The sequence below is a fragment of the Sceloporus occidentalis genome, unplaced genomic scaffold (genome assembly GCF_023333645.1).
Source record: "Sceloporus occidentalis isolate IW3139 unplaced genomic scaffold, rSceOcc1.0.p SCAF_5, whole genome shotgun sequence".
NCBI classification, from domain to species: domain Eukaryota; kingdom Metazoa; phylum Chordata; class Lepidosauria; order Squamata; family Phrynosomatidae; genus Sceloporus; species Sceloporus occidentalis.
Window position 1 is genome coordinate 136,325,546 of NW_028316985.1, and position 25,061 is coordinate 136,350,606.

At 39.1% G+C, this 25,061-nt stretch overlaps 1 pseudogene; it reads right to left on the minus strand.

Moving 5' to 3' along the window:
- Positions 1-1,503: 1,503 nt before the first annotated feature.
- On the minus strand, positions 1,504-1,562 carry LOC149312870 (U6 spliceosomal RNA; annotated as a pseudogene).
- Between the last annotated feature and the right edge of the window lie 23,499 nt (positions 1,563-25,061).

Sequence of the window (25,061 nt, forward strand, 5' to 3'; positions counted from 1 at the left end):
GATTTTGTTGTCTACAATGCTTTTATTAAGCAATGCCAATCTTCAGAGTTTTGTGCTATGTTCATATAATGTAGAGAAATATACAGCAGTATTGTGTATGTATGTACTATCAAGTTGCTTTCCTCAGCACAGGAAATAATGGGCCAATGCCTATAAGAATACAGTAAAAGATTGTGCCTGTATGTGAGATATATTAACACATGTGATGTATTCATTACCTTCATTACAGTACCATACACCTTTTAATCTGAACAAAGTTCCTTTTAAGTGGTGTAAGCTTAGGCTCTGAAATGCCTATGAATAAGGTATGCTTGGATCATTTACAATCTTACATAGATCTCTCAGGTGCACATTCAAACTCCTAAACAGCTTGGGACCTCAATATCTTAAGGAGCACATCTCCATATATATGTCTGCCTAAGGACTGGGGTCAGCTGATGGAGCCCTCCTCTGTGTCCAACAAATGAGAGTAGTACATTGTATAATGACATGGAGGAGACCGTCTCTATTTTGGTAACCTGATTGTTTGAATGCTTTGCCCTTACAGGATCAGTTGGTGTAGACATTGAATTCATTTCAGTATACCAAGTTAAAACATGGCATTTTATTAGTGCTTCTGTGGTCTAATGGTTTTGTCCAGATCTGTGTAGGTACATGTTTCTAAACTGGTGGTACTCAAAGCTATTACACTTTCCCTTGCTTTACCTCTACATGTTGAATGCTCCCTACTCAATGTAGGCCCCATACAGACTGACCAAAATAAAGCTGCTTCAGGTCACTTTGGAGATAAGCTGTTTAAATGATGCATGCATCCTAAGAGTCCAGAAGCCATGCCAAAGCCATGACCCAGTCCTAAGGACTAGAGCACAGCTTTGGCGCAGCTTCCATATTCTTATACATATGCATCTTTGAAACAGCATACCTCCATAGTGACTCGAAGCAGCTTTATTTTGGGTTGTCTGTATGGGGCCATAGTATATGAATAAAGATACTTCATTTATTTAGTGTCCATATTTTCATTCGCAAATTCATGTATATTCATATTTTAATGCTTCATAAAGAAATAACATCATCCAAATTAGAACAGCTTTATTTAAGCCAATGGAATATTCAACTCAACTCATGCATAATTTTTTTTTTAACAAAAATGTTTGGGAAGAGGAGGATGAGAAGGGATCAGAGCATCCAAGTTGCATGTCCCCCTTGAACAACTCTTGTGCTCCCTAGGGATCCCATCCTAATATTTGACAACTAGTGTAAATTATTTTAACTGTTACATTGTTCAATGTGCTTTCAAATTGTTTAAATTATCTTCTGCTGTTTAAAATGTTTCATTCTTTTAATTGGTTTAATTTGATTATGTTTGTATGCTGTCCTGAGATCATATGACATAGCAATAGATATAAATATTTAAATTAATAAGTATATCTTGCAATCAGCCCTGCTAGCTGAATTAGTCAGCTTTGCTGATGTTTCCAGGGGTGAAAAACTGTAGTACAAAATCCATGCTAATCTTCTCTGTATTGTTCCAATTTTAGTACATGTATTTTCGAAATGAGCACATACAAAATTCTATTTAAATGTGTTTCAAATTTTATAGGTATAATTCTTCTCACATTGACATTTGCCAATGAATCCCAACATTTCTGGTTCAGATACCTTAACAATTCCAGAGATTCTAGAAAGTGTGGTTTAGAGCTCACAATTCATGCAGAACTCAGTCACTTTGTGAACACTGTAAGAAGAGAAAACATTTAGGGTGAGCCAGACTATCATTTTGCTATACATACCTAGAAACTAACCAACACTTCAGGGTGTTGTTTCTTTCTCTGTGTTTCAGATGGTTCCCTGCATTTCATTAAATCTTTCTTTTCAAAAACTCAGAAATATTTTAACAACTGTTAAAATGGCAACTGTTGCCCTCCAGATGTTGTTGTCCTACAACCTACAAACCTTCACCATTGGCTAGGGCAGCTACTGTATGTCTGATGGGAGTTTTATTCCAAAACCAGTCAAAAACCAGCTTCCATCTACCTGTATTATGTTTTGAGTTTTTTTGCCCTTTTCCATCCTCACATTTGATTGAACTATATTAACACATGTAGTGGGCATGGAAAGGAGCAAAACCCCTGAAACATAATACAGTTAGATGGGAAATAAAACAGCTTAAGAAGCTGCTGATCTGGAAAGAAAGTTACAATTGGATTGTACTTCCTTTGAAAAGCCAAGCATGATTTCAGGGAGAACTCAAGTCAGCACTATCTGTGAAAATGGGATAGGGTCAATAACTATTAGTGCCTTTTATCAGTAAGAATCAGTTCACCAGTTGCAACCCTATATAGAGAAGACAGATCTTACAGACCTTCTTGGAGCTACTGATTGATGTCCATCACTGTGATGTACACTACCACCAATGCCTTTTCAATGGTGGCTCCATATCTTTGAAATTATTTCAGAAATGGCATATACTGCAAATATCATTTTTGAGTTTTTTAATTGCTGGTTTTTAAAAGTTTTCTATTAAGATTATTTTGTATGTATTTTCCAAAAATGTCATATAAAATTTTAATAATGTTTGCAATCTTCTTTAAAAGAACTTTACCCTGAAAGGCAGCATACAGCAGCATACACATTTTTTGAACAAATAAATCATCCGGAGAGTTCAAGAAGCATTAGTTCTCCTTCATCCTTCAAATTAAAAATGATTATTTCTGAGATTGCACAAGGACACAACCTGCAAGTCAAAACCAAGAAACCTGAATAAACATTCTGTGCCCTGTTTTAAATCAAAATAAAAGGAAAACTCCAAACAATAGTGCCCATTTGCAATAGCCATCTTCCATCAGTCTCTTTGAGTCACATACAGCCTTGAGGATGACCTCCCATTTTTTGTATCAACACTTTTGCCTGGCAAGTAGTCCATTTGAAAAAGGGAATCTACTGATAATATTTCTGAATGACACTCAGAGTCAATGCAGCACTTTATTGAAAGAGCACAAAATGACACTGCCAAGCAAGAAGATAACCTTTTTTCACCCTACATTTGACAACAGCTTGTTTGTTTGAACAAATGAGAAGGAGAAAGAGAGAGGACAAAGAGGACAGAGAGTGAGAGAGAGAGCATAAGAACAAGAGGTTTACTAAGCAGATGCACAATTTTCACTGTATTGAAATCAGAATAGCATGTATGAGATGCAGTGTTGTGGAGAAATGAAAATTTAAGGAGAGTGAGAGAAAGAAGCTATCTGGGAGCTAACATTATTCAGTTTTGCACCTTCACCTGCTTCCTGAAAATGATCTATTTGAGCATTGTACTGTGATATCAAATGTGACTAACTTATCAATTTAAAGTACATTTACTTTGGTTAAGCATGTTAACATTGATTCACAGCTATCCTAATGATGCTCTGCATTTCTAAGAAGCCTATCAGACTACTAGAACAACAGAACATTCACAAATGTGTAACAATAGTCATAATGCAATCACACAGCCATGTTAGTCTCAAAAATCAGTATGCAAAAGGACCTTGTAGCACTTTTGAGACTAATAGAAAGAAAGAAAGAAAGAAAGAAAGAAAGAAAGAAAGAAAGCTGGTAGCATGAGCTTTCATAGACGTGAGTCTACTCTGCATGCAGCTGAGGAAGTAAACTCAAGCCTACAGAAGCTCACACTACCAGTGGCTTTCTTTCAGTTAGGGATCATGTAGATGGGCCCAAAGAAGCAGTGTGAGGCCGCTCTGGTGCTGATTGTGCCTGTACTATGGTGACTACATGGACCTGCTCCCAATGTGGGCCACCACCATTGACCCAAATCAGGATTCTGGCAGGAACGGATTATATCTGTTATTTTTTACCCCATTTCTTTTTTTATTGATGTGGCCTCAGTGCAGCTTCAGGCTTTTTTCGGGCGGGGCATGTAAACGGTGTGCCCTCAATGTGGCCTGAAGCTGCGTCGTTTTTGTGTGTCTGTTTTGGGCCTCAGTGTAGTATCTGACATTTCTCTCTGTTGAAATTCATTTTGTTAGTTTTGACCAAGCTTTCTAATCAGTTAAGGTCATTTTCTATGTTGATCCTTTCCTCTGGGGTATTAGCCACTCCTCCTAATTTGGTCTCATCTACAGATTTGATAAGTATGTCCTCTATTCCATCATCCACATTACTGAAAAAGATGTTGAATATAACTGGACCCAGGACAGAACCTTGTGGCATCCCACTGGTCCCTTCTCTCCAGGATGAAGAAGAGCCATTGGTGAGCACACTTTGGGTTTGGCCAGTCAACCAATGATAAATATACCAAACAATAGCCAGGCCTACATTTTACTAGCTTTTTACAAGAAAATAATTGGGGGGGGGGGGTGTCAAAGGCTTTCCTGAAATCAAGATAAGCTACATCCACATTCCCGTCACTGATCAAGCTTTTAACTCTATTAAAAAAGAGAGATAAGATTAGTCTGGCATGACTTATTTTTGAGAAACTCTTGTTGACTTTTAGTGATCATGACATTCCTTTATAAGTGCTTACAGACTGTTTAATTCTCTTCTGTAGAATCTTTCCTGGTATTGATGTCAGTCTGACTGGGAAATAATTGTTTGGGTCCTTTCCCACCCACCCTATCCCCCTTTTAAAAAGTGGGGACAACAATTGCCTTTTCCCACTCTGCTGGCACTTCTCTTGTTCTCCAGGAATTCTCAAAGATTATTGCCAGTGGTTCTGACGTTACTTCTAACGGGTCTTTTAATACCCTTGGATGAAGTTCATCTGGCTGGTAGAACTGCTGCCAGTCAGAACAGATAAAAGTTTTCTGAACTGACAAAATCTGAGCTAGCAACGAACTATATTCAGGCAGGTGTGTACATGCACACACATAGAATAGTATGTTTCCTTAGGTTTCCGAAGGTAATAGTAGTACAACACTTTTTTATTTTGGTTGTGCTACTAGGAAATTACCCAGGTAAAACCTTTTTCTCCATCTGACTTTGCAAAGATCACAACAGGGCCTGTACTCCTGTCATTCAACATATATTACCAGATACGTGGGGCATTACACAGATAGAACTTCAATCCATCTAGCCCAGTACTGCCTATACCAGAGATTTTTTTAACTTGTAAGCTGCCCCAGTTGTCTCTGACAGAGAGGTGAGATATAATAATAATAATATTAATATTAATAACAATAACAACAACAACAACAACAATGTTGCAATTGTTGGGACTGCTAGGAACCCCAGATAGCATAGCCAATAATGAATAATACTGGGAATTGTTGTCCAACAACCTCTGGAGGGTCACATGATTCCCACCCTAGCCTACTCCTATTGGCAACAGTTTTTAAGGATTTCAGACAGCAGTCATCTTCAGACTTAAGGAGAAATGCTTGGATTGATTATGGGATCCTTTGCTTGGCAAAAGAATGTACACTACCATTGAGTTAATTCAGCACAGTTTGAGAACAAAGAAAGCCGTTTTTTATATATGTATCGTGGCAGGGTTTCAAGAACCAATGGACACACAGGAACAACAGCTACTTGCAACCACTCTGTAGACACCTTGATTATTGCTCTTATAGAATAGAGATGGAAAACATAATGTAAGAGCTTATAAAATAGAAAAAAGTACTCAAAAGAAAACAGCAATCTAGAGTTTTCCATTAGCGTGAATATTTAAAAGATCATGCATTTGTTACTGACTAGAAGACATGCACGGAAGGGAAAAAACAATTTAGTATGGGCTTGTCTTGGTTTTTCCCTCACGAGGAATAAGATGGGTATCTTCAAGTTTGCTTATCAGAGGAATATCATTTATTATTTTGAATGTGGAGAAGAAAATGCCATTGTTTATTGTTACATGATTAGAAATCTAAGACTCAAAAAGAAAGAGCTATCAGACACTTTTTAAAATAAATTGATAACAAAGAAACAAAAACAAAACAAAAAGCAAGCTACCAACAATTGAAAAGGTCATTCTGAATAACGAATTAAAAAGTGAAGAGAAATGTTTTCAGATTTCTTTATGTTCTAAAGCATTATTTTTAGCTTGATCCATAAGTACCAAGAAAACCCTATGATAGGTTCACCTTAGGGTTGCCAAAAGTCAAAAATGAATTGAAGGCACACAACAACAACAACAACAACAACAACAACAACAACAACAACATTTTCCTATTTTGTGAACAATGAAATAAATAACAAATTAATTATTCAGATTTTAGTGATTAATTTTCTCTCATGCTATCACCCCAGTTGTTTAAGTGAACCTATGTAGTTTTCATTACATTTGTCTCTTGCTGTGTGATTTGCTCATTTTCTTACTTATTGAATTAGCTGTTTAATAAGACTATGCTCCTATTAACTTCATTAGGTGTTAGATCAGGTCCTAAGAAATTACTTGAACTTGCACTAATTGAGGTCAGCTGTTCTAAAAAGTGAAAGACCTTAATGACCAATGCAATAAGCCATCATGCATAATGTATTGCTAAATGTTTTGTTCAATTATTGTGACAAATGTAGCTTTCCATTTTCATTAATTTATTCATGATATTCTTTAATAAGCCTGGCTTAAGCATTGCATGTTTTCTCATTATACATAGTGCTGGATATTCCAGAGCCCTCAGATCATGCTTTAGTATGATACTCCCAAGAGAAGGCCCCACTTAAATTTACATAATAATAATAATAATAATAGGATTTATTTATATGCCTCCCAATCACTGGGAATCCAGGCGGCTTACAACAGAAGGGATAATAGACGGTTCCCTGCCCCCAGGCTTACAATCTAAAAAGACAAGACACAAAAGGAGAAGGGAATGGTGTGGGGGAAGGGGATCAGGTCCAGCATTCTTCTCTCCCTCTGAGGCCTGGACCAAGGCAGATGGACTGGAGGGAGGGCTCTTCTTCTTCAAGCTAGCCCTGATGGAGCTGGGCCTGCCTGGTCAATTCCCTCGCAGGCCGGAAGATGACAGTTATGGAGGGAGGAGTCTCTTCTTCCAGGCTAGCCCTGATGGAGCTGGGCCTGCCTGGTCAATTCCCTCGCAGGCCAGAAGATGACAGTTATGGAGGGAGGAGTCTCTTCTTCCAGGCTAGCCCTGATGGAGCTGGGCCTGCCTGGTCAACTCCCTCACAGGCCGGAAGATGACAGTTATGGAGAGAGGAGTTGCATTTTCTTTCAAGACTAAACTGCTACAACTCATATGGGTTTAACCTTGTACATTGACTTGGATCCAAACAATGCCCTACAAAGCCCAGAGCTTTCCCATTGGGCACAGTCACTCCCCAGAATTATCACCCAAATAATTTGACTTTTCCTCATGTATAGCACATCTTGAATCCAGAACCCTGTTTCGATATCAGCTGATTCATGTTGAATATAAGATTCAGTTCACAATGAGTTACCACATATACTCGTCTTTAAGTCTAAAAATGTATGCCCCAAAATTGACCTCAAAATCCCAGGTCAACTTATTTACAAGTCAGTATGGTAATGTGATAGCAGCTGTTCCAGATTTCCCCATGCGGTTGGGAGCCCCAAAATTGACCTCAAAATCCCAGGTCAACTTATTTACAAGTCAGTATGGTAATGTGATAGCAGCTGTTCCAGATTTCCCCATGCGGTTGGGAGAGTTTCTTTTTCTCTTGAGCCAAGCAGAAGGAGTCCTGGATCAGGGGTCCCCATGGGGTCCGCCCCCCCTTTGATTAGATACAATGAATGGTACGTGCTGCTGCACCGCTGCACCCAAGCCCCATTATAATGGTGGCACTTAGTCTGAACACCCCCCCCCCCCCCTTCTGTAAATCCTGGCTACTTCACTGCCTGGATGATTGATTGCTGTTAAACAAACATAGTCCTTCTCCTGCCCACACTGGCTGATGCTATCTGGGGAATCAAGGGTGAAAACAAAGTTTAATAGCTGAAGCAAAGAGCCTGTATTAGAGTCCCTCTTGCACACACATATATACACTGGAGGAGCCTCCATAATTTTGGCATCAAAGTCTGCCCTCAACATACAATAATTTGACTTATACGGTAGCATTTTTGCAACTGGTAGATAAAAAATTACTCCAGTACTCCAGTGTCTGCACTGACCTCTTATCTTCAGAACAAAATAAAAACTGCTGATGTTGATCCATAAAGCCATATTTGTTTTCTAATGCCCAGTTTATACACAGTGACCACCTCTTTTCCTTAGTTCCTTTGAACTAAGGGCATGCTGTTTACAATCTTTTCTCTTAGAAATTCACCATGCTTGTAGTGATCAATATAATTATTAGTATAATGCCAGTTTATATACCATTTAAGTATATATGCCAGAAACATACATGCTCTTAAGGCATAATCTCATATGATCTGACACATCGGACAATGGACGATAAGACTCTCAAAAGATCTTTGTTATCTTGAATTCAAACAGTTCTAATTCTTTCTCTACTACATCATATTGATGATTAAAATGTAAGAATTTGATTATTTTAATAGTGTTGTTCAATCATAATTTACCAAATTTGCAATGCCATGCTGAGTTTCACCTCTCTTTTATTTTTTAACAGGAGTGCCCTCCCTTAACCCCTCTTGGTATTACTTATTTGTATGAATGATGTTTGTGATAAAAATTATAATAAGAACAGTCTAAAGAAAAAAAATCCATTTTGTGATAACAAGACAGAGTAATGGAAATGGCTCCAAATTCAACTGGTGTCATTACAGGCATCAGAAGAAGTGCAGTCTATGTTTTCCAGGATAGTACATATAATTACAATTACACAAAGTCTCCCATTACCTGCCTGTGTTTATTACTTTTCAGGGAAATGGAATAAAGGTAACACTAGCAAAGAGCAGAGAACTCTATCTAGCCATTTTAAACATATCTCACTGGCAAGATTTGGGAACAGCCTGTATCCTGAACACAGTGAGATTTCTTGTGAATCATTTTTATTGCCATGACACCAAATGCTTATTGAATGCCAATTCAATTATGATTAGTGGAAGGATACTGATTAAGCAGAATTCAGAAAAGCAACTCCCATTATAGAAGGAATGTTCCAGAGTGGCTATGCTGGCTGGAGGATCATGGGAGATTTCGTCCAAAAAAGGACCTTTTCCAGACTCTGTCATTAGAAACATTGGAAGTGGAAATAAACATATACCAGGGAAGGTAACTAACTTCACTGTTTATTTTTTATTCAGATTTACCAAATCAGACAGAATTAGAAACCAGAGAGAGCAATCATGGTGCAATGTTTTGTGTGATGGACTAGTAATCTGGAAAACAAATCTCTGCTTGGCTGTAAAATCCAAAGGGTGGCCTTAGGCAAGTCACATTCTCTCAGCCTCAGAGAAAGACAAAGGCAAATCCACTCTGAACAAGTCTTGCCTAGAAAACTCTGTGATAGGTTCACCTTAGGGTTGCCATAAGTTAAAAATGACCCGAAGGCACACAACAACAGAAAGCATCATTTCTGGAGCACTTGTAAAATCCTTAGTTTAAACCATTTATTGCCTGGTTTGAAAAATGCAACAAACTGAAATTAGTTTAAAACAGAAAAAAGGAGCTGTGCACAATACTGAAATCTGTGCATATGTTGCTAAAATATGGCTTGGCATGAATGGACATAGCTTGTATGTCATGCCAAGCCATATTTTAGCAACAAGCTATGTCCATTCATGCCATCTAACCCAGTGTTGCCTATTCTGAATTACACTGGATCTCCAGGTCTTCCCTAGTACTTTTTCTGTCTGTTTTCTTTTAAAGTCTGCAATATAAATATATTAATAAATAATAATAATAATAATAATAATAATAATAATAATAATGTTTATTTATATACCGCTTTTCCAAATTAGATCAAAGCGGTGTGCAACAGGAAGTACAATACAAAGTAAAACAAACAAACAAACAAACATAACAGGCCTCTCTCCCCCTCAAGATGGTGGTCGGAAGAGGGCTCTTAGCCTTTGAGGCCAGGCCTCTCTCCCTCTCAAGATGGTGGTTGGAAGGAGGGCTCTTAGTCTTTCAGGCCAGGCCTCTCTCTCCCCAAGATGGTGGTAGGAAGGAAGGCTTTTCTTCTTACAGGCAGGCAGTTGGAGCTTGCCTGCCTCTCTCCCCTCAAGATGGTGGCTACTACAGTAAACAGCATTGACACTGATATTGCTACCTAATCCTTTTAAATGAAGAGGCCAGAAGCTGAACCAAGAAATGTCTACCTGCTAAACACAGAGCAGTGCTCTTCAACCCCAGAAAGATGCCTCTGTCCACAAGGCTAAAATACTTCTAAAGGTACATTGGGTTTATTGACTACCTGAATACCAAGGCTGAATACCAAAGCTGCACAATCAAGTATATTAAGAAATATCTACCTGGTACCTTATGCTTAATGCCTTATGGCCTACAATGTTGTTGTAGAATCCCTAAGGAGCCATGCTCCACGTGCTCTGGAATGGTCAACTGTTAGTTTTCAAATGCCCCAAACATTTTGCTTTCAATGAGTAAAAGCCTTCTTCAGGGGCCTTAAACAGAATTCACTGGAGTTAACACTCTTCGAAACACAGGGTCAGTGAGTACTTTTTTCTGTTTCCTACAGGCTGTGTTTTCTGTTTCATACAGGCCTACAGGGGCAGCCAGCAGACGCCTCCAGCTGCACTGGACTGGGGCTACGATAACCCCAATCTGGCCTTTCCAGGACACAAAAAGGAGCCACAAAAGGTTTGCACCCTGGAAAGGGTGAGATAGAAAAAGGAGTCACTTTTTGCTGCTCTTTTCTGTGTCCTGGAAAGGCCAGATTGGGGCCGTGGCATGCAGTTGCTGTGGTGGAAGTGGCTGTGGGCGTAGCACCAGATGAGCACCATGCACCATGTGGAGTGGCATGCAGTGTCATGCCACCATGAGAGCAGAGTCAGGGTGTGCATCATATAGATGCCACGCCCCAACTCTGCCCCCAGGCCAGCCTTAATGGCTGGTCTGCACAGTCCCTTACTCTCTTTTTATTCTTTTTCTTTTTTTCCCCCCTTTCCCTTTTTTGTCTGTATAATTTTCTTCCTTTAATATATTCAAAAGTGCTCTCTCTCTCTCTCTCTCTCTCTCTCTCTCTATATATATATATATATATATATATATATCCTTTTTATTCTGGAAAATAGTAACGAAGTATTTGGAGGATGTATATTTTTCTGCGTCATTTAGAATCATTGAGACAGAGATTTAAGAAAACATGATTTATGGAGTACTGGGATACTAAATCTTTATAGGGCTTTATTCAGACATTCCAACAGTCACATAGCTGTGGTTGACCTCATGCAGCTCTCCAGTAATAATTAATGTGGCTTGCAGTCATCATGTTCTTCTTCTGCCCTCTAAAAGTGGAAGCCACTGGAGATGTCATATATATTTCTTTAAACTAGTTATCACCAGGTAGCTATATGTGGAAGATGTTCAGTGTGAACCTTCCTATAAAATACTTAGGTCCCCATAGCATAGGATAGGGCTTACTCTCCAGTCCTCCAAGACTGTGCACCTGTGTCATATGGCATGTTGTAAACCAGTACTTCTTAAACTATTTGATATGGTGGACTGGTAGGAATTTTTCAACAATATGCCAGGAACTGGCACCATATTTGTGCCCATTGCCAGCAACTGTTTCTTTCCTTCCTGGGAACTTGTTGTGGGTCAGCAACAAATAACTAATGAACGTTCAGTAGTCTAACCAATATCAGTTTTAGTAACACTGTCCTTAGCTACTACTGGAATAGCCAAAGCTGACTGTAGTGGGAAGTAAAAAACCCAACAACCTACCATTGCACCACAATACAGGTGTCATTTGTAGGACTTCAACACTGAAGATGAAGAATGTACTCTATATTACCACATTCAAAATACAATTATAAGGAGCTATAAACAAACAAACAAACAAACAAACAAAAAATCCAAAGATGCTAAGATGGAAGTGAACCAAATTATTTAAATTTATTATATTTATCATATTATATGGAGTAGATGACAAAAGTATCAAAATATTTTTGTATATACTGTATGTACACATAATTTTCTGTTTATATTTATTTTTTTCTTTGCTTGCTAATAAAAGATTTTTTTAAAAAAAAAGAATGAGAAAGAAAGAGTCATGGCTACCTCCATGCCCTTTGAAAAAGAAGGGCAGGTCCATGCTCCATTATGGAAAGAGAAGAGGGTTAAACAGTAGTGCCATTCCCTTTCTTCCAGCAGAGAAGAAGGTGGCAAGCAGGAGGAGAGGAGGCTGCAGTAGTTCATGGATGTTTGACTTTGCCAGAGACCAGTTCATTGTGAACTACTGCAACTTTCTGAATGCCTGCTTCTGAGAGAAACAAATAAGAACTACATGAAACACACAAGCAAGATAGAGTAGCTTCCAGTTGCTTTGTGGCCAGGGCATGCACATGACATATGCCCTTGAAGAGGCCAGAAGCCAGCTTGAGGGCACCTAAGCTGGCCCAGGGCTTCTGGGACAAGGAGTGCAAAAATAGCTCTCCTTGCCAATTCAGGACTGCGGTGGCAGCTGGCCTCAGGACTAAAGCCTCCAGTCACCATGGTCCCACACCAATTGGGGGGTGACTGGGGCTGGAGCAGCCTCTGGCCACTCTAAGCTTCACCCCTTTAGGATCCTATTGGGGAAGCATCTCTAAGCATTACTGATGCTATTGTGCAAATTATTCTTAGTGACTCCTCCTATAGGCTCTGAGGATGGACAACATGGAGGCGGAAATTCAGGAAGCAGCCTGTTTTGGAGAGGTGTGCTAAACAATGACAACTTTCCAGAGTTGGAGGACTCCTGAGAAGGCTGGAGGAGTGTCAGACTTCCCACTCTAGCATCCCACCCCCTGAAGTGGTCAGCTTGTTTAGCTTAATGGAAGGGCCATTGCTTCAAAACAATTTCTCTAGCTTCTCCCCAAAAGAATATCAGCACCAAGATATCATAATTGATTTACATATTTCACTTGACTATTTTTCTTGAAACTGTTGTACATGTACTGGTAACCTCACAACTTGATTTCTGTAATGTGTCCTACATGGGGCTATCCTTGTACTTAGTTCGGAAGCTTCAGTTAGTACAGAATATGGCAGCCAGGTTGGTCACCGGAAAATCTAGGAGTGACCGCATAACACCCATCTTAAAGTCACTCCATTGGCTGCCTATTGGCTTCCGGGCACAGTACAAGGTGTTGGTTATCACCTTTAAAGTCCTACATGGCTTGGGTCCATCCTATCTAAGGGATCACCTACTTCCATATAATCCGCACTCTCAGGTCCTCTGGGAGGAATTTATTGCAGCTGATAAAGACCAGATTAACTGCAACCTCACGGGGGACATTTTCCACAACCGCTCCCAGACTGTGGAATAGCTTGCTGGAAGAGATCCATCAAATCACATGCTTAGACAGCTTTAAAAAAGCTGTTAAGATGGATCTCTTCCGACAAGCCTTCCCTGAATAGAATGACTCAGCTATGAATAAATTCTCCCCCTCTTATGTAGTAGGCCACCAGTTTGCCCATTGGACTATTAGACTGTTGACAATACTCCATTTTAACAGATCAATTTTAATTGTATTCTGTTTAATTCTTTTTAGGGGGTGGGGTTAGATACTGTAACATTTATTGTATATTGGTGTTGTTTTAACATGTAAGCCACTTTGATTTCCCTGCAGCAGAAAAGTGTGATACAAATATTATTTATTTATTTATTTATTTATTTATTTATTAATTATTTAAGGGCTACAGAGCGAAAAGGTCCATGACATAAATGAATTGCTTGTGGTGTCCATGGACATTTCCCGAGCTGTTTCATCAGGCATTCTTCTATGAGGTCTGAACCCTGAGCCCCATGCCTATACCAGCATCATATTGTCACAGATACTCTTTCTCTTCCCATTTCCAAAAGGAGGTCACATTTAAAAAGAGAAGCACTGGAGAAATCCAACAAGAAGCAGTCCCTTCAGACTCCTGCCCTGGCTAGCAGGTCTGACTACTTCAGTGGCTTCATGATAGATATCGCCCTTTGCCCTGCTTTGGATTTCTGTATTAATTCCTTCTGTTTGAAGCATTTCAACGCCTGACAATAATGATTTTTTTTTCAGAAACTGGGTTGCAATTTTTGCACTTTTAATTGGACATAAAGAAAAATTGTTACAACATTAAGTCTATTTTTTCCCTTAACATCATCTGTGAAAAGTTTATTTTAAATTGTAAGCATTCTGTTTTCACTTGCGACAGTGCTAATAAGAGACTATGAACTGATTTATGCTTATCAGTCATTCTCACATTAAACAAGAATTCTCTCTTTTGTAGCAGAACCTCAAAGTTTTACCCTCTTTGCTTCACACTCTTTATTTGTCTCTTTACAGAGCATTAATTATACCCATTAATTTATTATTTTTACAACTTGAAATTGCAAACTTGAAATGTAGGATTTATTCCTAACTAAGCATGCCAAAATCCAAAACACACTGCAGAAATAATCCAATTTGAGACAGTTTTAACTGCCCTGGCTCAGTAATAGGGAACCCTGAGAATTGTAGTTTATTGTGGCACCAGACCCCTCTGACAGAGAAGACTAAATATCTCACAAAACTACAGTTCTCAGAATTCTGTAGCATTAAGCCAGGGTGGTTTAACCAGCCTCAAACTTGATTATTTCTGCAGTGTGTTTTAGACTTAAGACATTGGTCTGAACAAAATGTCTAGTGCCAGACCCACTATGCAGAATGGGGTAGCTGTCTCAGGTAGTAGATCCTAGGGAACAGAGAAAGGCTTTGAGGTGCTGGAGAACAGAGCAGTGTGTGCCACACAGCTTGCTGTGTGCCTTCAAAGTTGCCCTGCTGCTCTTAAATTCTACAGGGGCCTTCATCTCACCACCACTGTGGAAGTAAACTTCAACTGCCAAGGTGATTAGATTTTCTATTATGGAACAGAGTGTATTGTCACAAGGCATACTGCCATGCTGATGTCAACATCAACCATTTAAGATATGTAGATGATATAATACTACTAACAGAAAATATCAAAGTGAGGAAAGTCAAGGAAGAAAGTTCAGAGGCAGGTTTACCATTAAGAAACATTAAGAAAACAACAACAACAAAAAATAATGACCACAGATTATTTACACAACTTTAAAGCAGACAATGAAGATGTTGAAATAGTTCAAGATTTCTCATACCTTGGCACAGTCAATAATCAGAATGGAGACTGCAGTCAGGAAATCAGAAGAAGTCAAGGAATGGCAGCTGTGAAGAAACTAGATAAGAACCAGACGTATACATATATATAATTGAATACAAAAGTTAGAATTGTCTGTGCATGGTATTTCCAGTTTCCATGTATGTTTGTGAAAGTTGTACAGTGAGGAAAGCTGATAGGAAGAGAACCAACTCATTTGAAATGTGGTACTGGAGAGGAGATCTATGTATACTGTGGACTGCTAAAAAGACAAATGAATGGATCTTGAACAATTCTAATCTGAACATTCTCAAGAAGGTAAGATGACTAAATTGACACTTTTGTAATTTGGCCATATCATGACAAGACATGACCCACTTGGAATGGTAGAAGGCAAAATGCTTGGAATGGTAGAAGGCAATAGGAAAAGAGGAAGACAGCATTATCGATGGATAGATTCAGACAAAGAAGTATAACCCTGAGTCTGGAAGACATGCACAAGGCTTGGTAGGATGGTAAGATGACTTCATTTCTCTCTTTTATAGGGTCACCATAAGTTGAAGTTGACTTGACAGCAGTTAACAACAAACTGTCATGCAGGCTACCAACAGAATTCAGAGCTGAATCTGAATTTCTTACATATAGAAATGATTCAACATTCTCAGGAGTGCTTGACAATTCCTCCTCAGTCAATTTCCTTGAGAAACTGTAGGCATCCTGTGGGATCCTTGAGAAACCATCTTCCTCATCAATATCCTCTTGGGAGAGTTTCAACATCAGATCCACTTTTTTTCTTCTTGGTAATTTGATAGGCCATTGTCAACATGCTATCTGCTAGGTTTTTTAAAAAGGAGCCTGTGGGTCATTAATATTTGTCTCTGTGGATTCACTCTCACAGGCAAGTAGTGTCAGTCTTGACTATTCTTGTTTCCTACTGATCAAGTCAGATGGAAGCTCAAAGTTGATCTCATAAGGAGATTAAAGAATAGTTGAAAGTCTGATATGGTTCCACAGGATAACAGCTAGTAAATATAAGTTGTTGTTATTGTTGCTGTTCTGTGCCTTCAAGTTGTTTCCAAGCCTAAAGTCAGATTTTCTAGAGCTGAGAGTGTGTGACTCACCCAATGTCACCCAGTGGTTTCCAAAATCATAGTCCAGTGCTCAAATGTCTACACCACACTGGCTCTTTTTGTATTTGTATTCAATAATTCAATTTATTAAATAATTCCGTGTTTGCTGAGCCTCACCTGATATATAGGTGCACAATCTGTGGTTCTCCAGTTGTTGTTGGACTCCCTTCCCTATCACCACTAACTGCTGAATAGGGCTGATGGGGAATGTATTTAAACTATAACCAGAGAGCTAAAAATTTCCCACCCCTGATCTAAGGCAATAAATATGTTTACACAGAAGGAACTGGTATGGAGGTAAGAATAGGGCATCAGATAGTGTGAGCCTCAGCTCAGCCCTATAAGGGTGTAAAATATTTTTTGGAAGCATGCTCAGTTTGAATGAATTCCTATTGTTAAGTATGCTGTAGTGTTTCTTAGCTGACAGGTTGACTGATATGCAACAAGGGGGTTTGGTAAATTTCTTAAAATATATAATAAGAATATACAGGATTTTTAACATCTCCTACTGTGCCCAGACAAAATAATCTGATAACTAGCTAAGGGGCCTGCTGCTTTATTATCAATAAAGCATTAGTTTTTGGCACATTTGCTGATTCAACTCTCTTGTCATCTTCATAAACAAGTAACATTGTGATGGAATAAAATAGTAGGAAACCTATGCCCTTTAAAAATCCCATGACATATGCTATTGGTGCATTTGAAAACTGGAGATGATCGCAGAAAAAGGAAGATATATGGAGTGTGGAGAAACATCACTGCAACATCAAATGGTTAAAATCTGTTATAAACTAAGAATATTATTGTGGCTTAGATACTTTTAAAAAATTGAGCTACATTGCTGAGACCACATTATTTCAGAATAACTGGAGTAGAAAGTAGCAAGTTTTCAAGAACGTAATGGGTTTTAAGATTGGAATCACTCTGAGCTATTGTGTGCAGAACCAGGGTATGGAAAATACTACACGTTGTTTTTGTTTTATATATTACATTTTTTAAAGGAGAAATAGAATGCAAATGATTCTTACTTGACTAGTGGGGGAAAATATTGCATTCAGTTAATAGACATGATTGTTGCTGAAATCAGCAGAGGTACTGAGAAAACAAATTTGGCAGAAAATTATGTGGCTGTTTCTTTGAGGACATGAAGCCATTCTTGCTTTGTCTGGTTCCCAGCAGTTTCATGTATTGCTTGAGATTTTATAATTATATTTTAAGGAATCGCTATTTGATTGATTTTTGTGCAGACAGGGTGCTTTTTAAAAATACATCACCTTCACTAAGGTAGCCTCTGGAAGAATTAAATGTTCTCAATTTTGGTTGCATCATGCCCTTTGTGTTTCAATTTTCTGACAAGAAAATCCAAAGTTTTCTTTCGATTTTCTCTCCACTTCAAGACATAAAGCCATGCAGGACTTATCTGATGATTTCATTTCTTTGAAGGCTTAGCAAATATGTGTATCATTTGACCTTCGTGGATCTTACAGAATTTCTTTCTGTATCTGTCTCATTTGTTTTCCACCCTTCTTCCAAGGAGGGCATTGAACATGGGTTTTTCCTCTGCTTCATATTCTTCTCACAACAACACTGAGAAAGATTACACTGAGAACTAACCCTTCATAGATAGATTCAACATTTAGAAAGAAGAGCTTGCTTTACCTGATGACATTGCATGCCCTATTAATTCAGCCCCCAATGCCTGAATGTTCAGAAGAATATCTTCACAGAGAAGCCTTCATGGTTACATCGGTATATGTGTTGATGTTTCCTCTTTACAGACATTCCCTCAAATGTGCACATATCAGGAGTGTGCAATATTGAGGGAAAGTTCAATTTCTTCTCTATATACTGAGTCTGACTGGTTGAAGGTCACCTTTGGGACATTATAGATGAGTTGAGATGAGAAAATCTTGTCAAGTGAAATATCAAATTCTTTGCATCACAAATATAAAGAACATTGTTGCCATTTAGTAACTGGTAAATTCTTATAAAAAATAAATTGAATTGAAATTCTTACTTATTCCTAATCTGAACTCATGTTTTCTGATATAAATCAAACATACATTACACCACAATAGTCCTCAACATATTTATGCACTGTGTATAGGATTTACTCAAATTGTTTTTCCTTGAATTGAAAAATTGTCTTCTCTCATCAAAAGTATCTTGGTTTATCAAGAAAATGATCAACCATTGCAAAATTTTTCACATATCAGGATCTCTGTGGAAAACTTTGTCTCAACACCTGGCTTTTAATACAAGCTATGGTTGTTGTAGTTGGTTTTTTTTTTTTTGGGGGGGGGGGGGGAGGGTTCCAAACAAATCGTTTATAAAGTTGTCCCAAAGTATGAAAAATCTCTAAAAATTGCAAAAACACTTCTGAAATTATCTGTTCTTACATGGATGAATGAATAAAAGAAACATGTCCATCTATATACTCTTGGTTTTTTCTCTTGGTTTTAGGCCACAGATTATCATTGTTGTAGTACAGGATCAAAGAGGGACATTGAGAACAGTGGAAAGAAAATGCAACATTGGGAAGAATCATGGTATTAGGTTTTAAATAATGGTAGCTAGAAATTGGCTGGCCTTTGATTGAAAAAGTTGACTGAAAATGGTAGGAGGAGATGAAAGGAAATTGCTTGGGGAGGATGAAATCTACCTGCCACATGGTTTACTATTTGAAATGAAGAGATTTCCTATACAGTGATAAAATGGTTATGAAGAACAGGCAGGACTAGGAAGTCTACTGTAAGCCAAGCAGTTGCAAAACAAGCAGTTCAAATGTAAAGTGTGAACTACTCATCAGCACACAAAGAACATGCATCAAAGAAATGTAAAGATGATGCTAAAGACTAAAACTTCAAGATGTAATGGACTCACCATGCCTCTGACACAGGAATCTCCAGAAACCATTCTTATACATTTCTCTTCTGCTTTAGACATTAGATCTTAGCCTCACTCCATATATTTACTATAATTACAGAACATTTTTCAACCATAATGGCTCCAAAGCTATTTAGAACACCAACATTTTAAAAAAATGTTTAAAAAGTTCACCAGGGTTGCAAATTTAGGAGCTTTTGGAAGAAGCCAGTGCACATTAGGTCTTTGCAGTGTCTAGGTGTCCAGACAGTCCACATTTTCAGCTTGTTCAATTTCTTCCACCAGAAACGGGGTAAAATCCCTGCTGTTTAGGTTTTGGTCATATTCCAGCTGCAACACATTCTTTTTAAAATACTGAAATGCTCAACAGCCATTTGAAATCTGTTTGCATCCTTACCGATTAGAGTCAGTCAGTATTCTGCTTTGGACTATAACACCTATATGCCCCTATCACAATGGAAAATGATAGGGAATAATGTGAGTTACCTTCCAGACTATCTGGAGGGTACCTGGTTGCATGTTCCTGTTGCAGATCATGCCAACTTTTATGTGCTGTTTAGAATACTTTTAATCCTTTTTAAAAATCTAGTTTGAATACTTTCCAGAATGGTCACAGGCTTTTGAGCCCACCTATATAAATATTTCAATACTTTTGTGTTTAAGATGGTAATGAAACTCCATACAAAAGAATGTTGGATGTTTCAGTTTTTGGCTTCAGAGAATCCTGCTCCTAATCTGTTTCTTCTAGGTTAATGTATTCTTCATAATAACATTTTCATTTCTTCAAAATATGGATCTAGAAGAAAATATGAATTGTTCATTAGTGCAAAATACAGGCACCCATGTTTTTCTCTCAGAGTTTGCATTTCTTGAGAATATCAAAGGCAAAATGAAAATCCTTTATGGTGGTTTTCAGGTATCCAGAAAGTGAAATTTTCATATTTATTCAACAGTGCCTGAGGGCCAGAGAAGGCTAACACAATCAGAATTCATATCACAGTTTAGATCTTTTATAAGCAAAAATAATACCCAAGCAGGCAAATGAAAAGAAAACAACAACAAAGGTTAAAAGAAAAGTCCCCAGGGCACCTGAGAAACAGTAATGGCAAGAGAAAACATGAAGCCTTCAAACAATGGCTTATAGTCTGCAGAGTAAACCACACTGAACAAAGAAAGAAGCTGGAGAATTCCTACATGAGCGTTCATTAATGCCAGTGACAGCTATTGTGGTTAAAAGTGTCAAACATTATTTAAAAACAATGTGAGTAAACAAAATATGGGCACATAGTATGGGCACCCACTCCCTCTGCTCAGCATGTCATGCTACAAGCAGGTCATTCCTGATATAATTGTGTGACAAGAGGTATGGAGCAAGTCTGCATAGTGTTTGTTGAACACATCTTTATATATAAGATATTCCCCTGGCTTTGTTGTTGCCTCAATAAAGAAGGCAAGACAAAAGAACATGGAAGTTTTATTTTCATACTTTCTAAATAGATGTATGTCACAAAAATAGTAGACACGTGAAGTAAAGGGGTTCTATTGTTCCACAGCACATAGTATGATTTCATCTATAGAAAGGACCCTTGTTATCCCAGAGCTCCATATGTAAACTCTACAACAGGGAAAGAATTTCATAATCATGTTGGAAACTCTTTGTCCTCCACCCCATGTAAAATCTTTTACTTACATTTTGAAGCTGATGAGATCTTTATTTGCTTCAGCGGATCTTTCATTGGCAGACGTCTCCTGAGGGACTTTGTTGGTATTTGTATAGAACAAAAATATGGGATGGTAAAGCAATGATATTTGTCTGAGTCAGTACTGGCCTTTGAAGCATTCTTCAATGACAGGATTCAGCTTTGAAATTCACAGTAGAAGGACACAGCAGTTATTGGGGGAACAGTAAGCAAAACAGTACAGGAGCTGCCTGTACTGCTCCAAATACCCCTGCATCAAATATCAATATCAGAAATGTCTCAATGTTCACTTCTGGCTTTGGTGGAAAACGTATTTGGAATATTAAGCAGTTTATGTATTGTGGGTGTCCAGTGTCCTATTTAAAAGGTAAACCAGAACTCCCAGAGGTTTCTGGGGAAAGTGTTTCCCCTGTTTTGCCAGGGGAAAAAAAGAATTGATTCTGGAGAATCATGAGCATTTGGGGTGGAAAACATCCTTAAGGGCTGCATATAGCATTAAGGTCAGACTTTGCTCACTCTTCATTTACTAAGGCTCTGTCTGCATGAGCCTAATAAAATGGCCTTCCCTCTTCCTCTAGACAATAAATGGCCCAAATCTCTGTTCTGGTGAACAGACCAGATGATGTCCAGCCCATTCAGCATGAGAACCAGGGTGTACCCCATCATTGAATGAATTAAAATACCTCACCAGATGCTCCAGATCTTCATAGAAGTTCTGGATCCCTCCAGTCTGATGCCAGGCAGATATCTGAAATGTGCCCCACTCTGATGCCCAGTGCTTGTAGTGTTGTTGCCAGTGACTCACTCTGAGATCAGAATGAGGATTCCAGCCATGCGTAAGAAGCTGGGTGTCTCGTTCTGACTTCAGTGTGAATCAACCTGCAGTGATAGCAGATGCCCCAGAAAGCTTAGCAGGATGGGCATGTGATCAGCCACCTGGACTGGAATGGAGGGCCTTTACAACGGGGAGCACTGGCGCAGCACCAGGGTCAGGATACTCCAAGCTGCTTTCTGTCAGTGCATAGTCACTCTATTAAAGCAAATAGCTAAACTGGCCCTTGGATGGCAAACATGCAAGGCTTCTCCAGACAATGGCCAATAGTCTCAGTAATTGTCCAGTTATTCTATTTCTCTTGATAGTAATTCTCACCATCACAGCCAACCAGGAGCCATTCATTTCCAGGACATTCGTTTTGTCATTTCCTCCTCCTTTGCTTTAAGTGTGGTGTAGATGGAGTTTACACTTCACCCATTAATTGTAATGAGGGATGGAAGGTCTCCTTGGTGAGTCCAGGAAATACAGTAGACTGGAGCAGGAGCTGCATTATTTGATTTTTTAAAAATAATCTCAGTATACACAGGTGGAACTTCCAAGACTTTTAGAAGTCTGGATAGTCACTAGACTGGTATTCAAAATCTTTCTGACTTGATAGAACTCATAACAGCTTGTGCTCCATTCGCACAGCCTTCAAGAACCCAGGGTCAAGCAGGGCTATGCCACATTGAGGTGTCAGAAAAGGAAGTTGTGGGAAAGTCTGTGTATGTGTTTATATATGTAAAAGAAAATAACCAGAGGAAGAAAGCACAGTTGATAATGTTACAAAGTGATTAGGCAGGTTTATAGGCTGGTCCAAGAACCTGAGTATCAAGAAGAGGACTCACTTTCTAGGACAGAATTGGAGAAGGGAGGAAGAGTGGGGAGAGCATCAGTGATGGTTGGAATTAGTATAGCTAGAGACTGTTGCAAGTTTCATATTTCATATATCCTGACCCTTGCTTTCTATCTGTAAACTATACCTGTCAATCAATAATATTATGAGACTATTATGAGGTAAATAATTCTGCAGTGTGATGTTAGATATTCTATTCACATGCCCCCCCCCCATGGTGCCTTGTTCTCAACCTTGCCTACAATGTCTATGGTCCTGTTTGCACTGGACAGGATAGTCCAGAGGGAGCCAGAGTATCCTGACCCCAGAGCTTCCACAACCCTCCAACAATACAAAGGCCATTCATTTTGATGTTGGGTAGTTGTTTGCACCTGCGTTCCGCTGTGCTACCTGGCACATCTGGTGCCACCATGGGTTTGCTTTGCTCTCAGGTCAGAATGAGGCACCCAGCAATGCTAGCATAACTGGGCCTCTTGCTCTGACCTCAGAGAGAGAAACTGACTGTAGCAATGGTGGCACTATGTGTCTCAGTGGGATGCATTTTAAACAGCAACCCAACATCAGAATGGAGGGATCTAGATCTGGGAAGATCCAGTACAAATAGTACATTTTTTACTCCATTATATGGGTGGGGGGATGCTTAGTGGGCCAGATATTACCCAGTCTGTTTGCACCATAACCAGGGTTTAGCTTATGTGTCATCTAGACTCTTCGTTGAGAGGACAGATTCTTTATTTGGCCTGTGCAGTCAGACATGGGCATATAGTAGTCATGGCAAGGAGATTTGGTGTGGCTTACATTTCTAATTGCCCATGTTCATGAGGAATGAGAATTAGTAGCTAACGTTGCCCAGAGAGTTTCATAGCTCAGTGCAGGCTTGAATTTCCCAAGTCCAAGTCCGTTACTGAAATGGTTCACACTATTTGGGCCTCTGGAGGTATTTATTAAGAATTTCCACATGTTGTTCCAACCTTATGTATAGGTATTTTAGCATGTTTTCCATCTCTCTGTTGTTATTGTTGTTGTTGCGGTTATTTTTATCGTTGTTTGAAGTGAAGTCCCACCTTTTGAGGTTTTAAGAACTTCTTCAATCACTTTTCTGTGTAACTTTGCTGCTCAGGGAACTAATGCAAAGAGGAAGAAGACGAAAAGGGGGGGGGGGAGACTGATTTTTCTTAATGAGGTTCCAGAGAGAGCATAACGATGCCACATCTCAACTCTATTTTCTTACAGAGGCGGGGGAAGATGCCAAAATAATAACACTTCAGTGAAGTGTTTTAAATTAAACTCAAGACTGTGATGAAATACTGATGCTTGTTTTCTTGATGTACTGATTTGGCTGTTTTTCAAAAGCATTGTTCAGTACTTCACTGCAGAATCTGATTTTTCAGCTCTACAAAGTATTTTCAGCAGGTTTGCAATAGTTTCATTGGCCTGTTACAGACAGCCAAAATAAAGCTGCTTCGAGTCACAGTGGAGGTATGGTGTTTCAATGATGCATGCGTCCTAAGAGTCCAGAAGTTGCACCAAAGCCACACTCCAGCCCTAAGGACTGGAGCGTGGCTTTGGTGCGGCTTCTGGACTCTTAGGACGCATGCATCATTGAAACACCATAGCTCCACTGTGACTCGAAGCAGCTTTATTTTGGCTGTCTGTAACAGGCCATAGTGTTTGGATGGACTTTTAAGAAGAATTCAGTGTTGGATAATATCTTACTTAGGATCAACCAAAATTTCACTAAATGTTGGGTTCTCCAAACCAGGCTTGAGAGTACCAAAAATGGGGTGGGAGGTGGTGATGGGAGAATAAAGGCAAAAGTACAGTGGGACCTTGTTATCCACTGGAGTTTGTACAAAAATGAGGCCAGATGTTGTATCTGCAGTTACACTAAGGAGATTATTGCACAACATAATCCAGTCCATCTGGTGCCATCCAACCATGGAGGGAGAGATGCAGGCCAAGCTCCATCAGGCCTGGCCTGGACTAAGAAGAAGAGCCCTCCCTCCAGTCCATCTGGTGCCATCTGGCCATGGAGGAAGAGATGTAGGCCCAGTTCCATCGGACCTAGCCTAGGAAGTGATGGACCTGATTCCCTTCCCCACCACCATTTCCTTCTCCTTTGTAAGCCTGAGGGCAGGGAACCATCTAATTTAAAAATAATAATAATTGTAAGCTGAGTTCCTTTGTGGCAGAAGAGCAGGGTATAAATACTCCAAATAAATAAATAAATAAATAAATAAATAAATAAATAAATAAATAAATAATTTTTTTTGCTTGATCTGAACATGGGCTGGGTATGGGCTTGAACGGGTGAAAATGGGTGTTATTGCACATCAAATGCCGCAGGGTGACTGCAGTCTGTCTCTGAGCCACACTTAGCCCACTGATTTTGCAAGGATGGAAACTGCCATCCTTGCAAATTAGCAGGCTAAGCATGGCTCAGAAATGGGTTGTAGCCACCCAGTGGCATCAGCATTATTTTAGTGTGTGATAACACCTGTT